A 3,682-nucleotide genomic window follows, 5' to 3' on the forward strand; every position below is an offset into this window, starting at 1 on the left:
CCCCCCCGGGGCGGACCCGGGAGCAGCGCCCTGCTCCCTTGCGGGAAGGTACAGGAAGTCTCCCGCCTCGGGTTTTGTGAACCTAAAGCTGTGGTTGAACTTGTTTGTCTCCAGCGTCCATTGTCCCTTAAAAACCACTGTTTACTCTAAGCGGTCCTTAGGGCGCTGGGTAAGGCCAGAAAAACCAGTTTAACTGAGGTTACAGCCTAATCGTAAAGGACTGTGATTTAGGGTACAATGGCCCTCTACCTGGCCGTACCTTAATATAACTTGGGAAGTTTGTAAGAGCTCTTTGCCTAGACTGCACCCCCAGAATCCAGATTAAGTACCGGAGAATCCTTGGGCTAGGTGCAGGTGTCAGTAGGTTGTAAAGCTTTCCAGATGATCCCGAGGTACAGCAGAGATTTTCAAACCGTTAATGTGTCAAAATCTTCTGTTGATTTTGTTAGAATGCAGTTTTCTGATTCAGAAGGCCTGGACGCTGAGGGAAGATTCTTCATCTTTAACAATTTCCCAGATGATGCCAGTGCTGCAGGACCAGACCATCTTCTTTCTCCTTGCTACTCAAACTGTAGTGTTGAATCCGGAGCAGAGCTTTTGAAACGCTGGGCTGTGTGAGAACAGCCTGAGAGCCTGAGTAGTTTTTGTTTGTTTGTTTTTGTTGTTGTTGGGTTTCTGTTTGGTTTTTGTTTTGGGGGGAGGGTTGTTTGTTTAAAGTTTTATTTATTTTTGATACAGAGAGAGACAGATCATGAGAGGGGGAGGGGCAGAGAGAGAAGGAGGCACGGAACACGAAGCAGGCTCCAGGCTCTGAGCTAGCTGTCAGCACAGAGCCTGAAGCAGGGCTCGAACCCACGAACGTGAGATCTGGCCTGAGCCGAAGTTGGAGGCTTAACCGACTGAGCCATCCAGGCGCCCCGGGTTGTTTGTTTTTAATGCAGGCCCTATCTATGTGGATCAGCCTCTGGGGCTCTGCTAATTCCAGTGGTAAGGCGCACTCAAATAAATCGGGTAATGGGTGTCCCTTGGACCAAGCTTCACAATGTTGGAGCAGCAACCTGGAGTTGGGCATACACTTTTGCACGGAGAAGAGCCAAGCCAGGTCTAGAACTCAGAACGTCTGACTGCAAGTTCAAGTCCAAGCCTAAATGGTGCTTTCTCTGACTAGTCCAAATCTCTACAATATTATGCATTACTTTACTTAGTAGGAAATATATATGAATCATATGAAACACACATACACAACACATTCTGTATTCTTTACAGATATCCTTAAAGTAGGCTTCACCGTGGCTGAGGAAGAAGGCTCATTAGGAAGCAAGGGGTGGAATATAGGATGATGTACCATTACACAGTGCAGAGGAAAGGGTATACAGGAGGAAATAAACCTTAGATTCACCTTAAAGCCGGGAAAGCACCTTGGAAAAGAGGATCTGGGGATCTGGCTTGCCCTCTGGCTTCATAGCATGAAATTCAGATGTTTAAGAGCTTATGAACATACAGCACATCACATGTATGATGCTGACATCTCTCGCTGAAATCTCTCAATAGTGTTGTAAGTTGGATAAAAAAGATAATAGGCCCATTTTACAGATTAAAACAAAGGATGCTCTGGACATTAGGCTTGCACAAACAGTGGAACTTGAACTAGATACAGATCTAAACATTGGACATGGCTTTTATAATCCTAAGGAAAACAGTGATTACGATCTTACCAAAAAAATAATGGTTTCTGTGTTTATTGTTCACACCCTGTAAAGGCTATGCCTAAGTTTTGAGTTAGAAAGGGTTTCATCTTTTGTAGAGAAAAAAAAAAAGCATTTTGTGTCTTCAATCCAGTTTTGCAGGTCTACAAATTGTGAATGCAAACTTTTGTTCTAAGAGCATCCCAGTCCTGGGACATTGCATTTACATAATGTAGGCCTTGCCAAGAAGCTCAAAGAGCAACACTTCTGTTTTCTGGTGACAAGTGTAATTACCATCTTCATTTTATCCAGGCCCAAAGAGGTAAAGTGACAAACAAAGTGGACAAACAAAGTCCAGGCAAGAGTCAGTCTCTAGGCTCGGTCCTTTTTCTCTGCTCTCCTTTCATCGAATGGCATACTGAAGATTATTTTTCATTTCCAAATATTTCATGCCAAGATTTACAATCATTAAATTAGAGCCCAATGTATTTCAAGGCCATTCCTTGATCCAGAACCAGAAGTGCTGAGGAACAATTCTTGGGCCGGTGGTAAATGCTGTAGACTGTGTTCCCAATCTGCGTGAAGTTGTGGAAGAAGGTATGTGACACTTATACACAGTCTCTAAAAGCAGAGGTTTGCCTTGGGATCCTACCCACCTTTATCTGTCCTTTTGATGTAACTTTTCCTTGGAGCTATTCTTCTGTGTGATTATGAAATAAAAAATAAATGAATGGCTGATTAGAAGAGAATTCCCTGTAAATGAAGGAGCTGGTTGTAGAATTTTGTTAGTTCAGTTTTTAGTAAGAAAATATTTTAAAGAAATTTTTAAAAAACAGAGGTAATGTACTAGTCATCTTGAGACTTTTAGAAGAACCCATCCTATTTTGGGGGGTGTTATAAACTCCAATAAAAATATTTATCCATATAGTATATGAATTTATTTGCATATTGACTTTAAGAGATCCAGGACCTAATTATATAAAAAGCTAATTAGTATGTCCCACTGTGATTGTATTTTGAGCCATTACTATGGGTATTAAACACATGAAATGTGTAATATTGGCTTATATTAACTGTCTTAATATTGACCGTGTCTGAATTTAGAGTTTGCTTCTCATTAGCTGGTAGTGTTTGTTGTCTAGCAGGCAGAGCAGCTACAGTATTTTTCTCGGAGGTTTACATTCCTTACAGGTCAGCAAAACCGGCTCTTTGGATGAGAACTTCTTCATTCAATGCCTTTAAAGTCCCAACAGTGAGGATTTCAATTATATAGCTGCTAGCAATACTAACAAACCTGTTCTCTGCTCATTCAAGAAGCTGTAACTGGAAGAGATTTTTATTAAACTCTTTTGGCTAAGAATCACACACTTGTCACCGAACTGAGAAGTTTGGGCCCCCAAGTTCTCCATATGTGTTCATTAGATTTCCTCATCTGTTCACTCCAAAGAATTCTCTGGCATGAAAATCTTCCAGCCTCTGCCTACTTCATATGTGTAGTCCAGATAAGAGAACTGGGGGGAATCCAAGGTGACTGGCAAAACGGAGGCGGAAGCGGGAACATAGGATCGGATTTCACGAGGCAAAACCTTCAGGTTGCCGTAAAAATTAGTACAAGTTGTGCTTGATTTGGGGGACATGGCTTATTACAGTTTGCTTTGTTTGAACACATGCAGCTGCTAGGAACTTCACTGGAAACCATAACTGAATCCTTGGTGGGGCCTTCAGGGGGAGGAAGGGGGATAGGAAGATTAGCATTCTGTCTTTTTCTCCTGCGAAACTTTGGAAAATTATTGGAAAGCCCAATTCCTCTTGCTCTAACTTGGGAAATTTACCAAGCACCTGAATTTATATTTCTAAATTGTTTGTTTTAAATAATTTGTTTAGAACTTAGAGCAGTCAATGTGGGGTGCCTGGGTGGCCCAGTGGGCTAAGTGTCTGACTCTTGGTTTCAGCTCAGGTCATGACCTCACAGTTCCTGAGTTCAAGGCCCACATCCA

This window comes from Suricata suricatta, chromosome 15, assembly GCF_006229205.1.
Source record: "Suricata suricatta isolate VVHF042 chromosome 15, meerkat_22Aug2017_6uvM2_HiC, whole genome shotgun sequence".
Lineage (NCBI taxonomy): Eukaryota > Metazoa > Chordata > Mammalia > Carnivora > Herpestidae > Suricata > Suricata suricatta.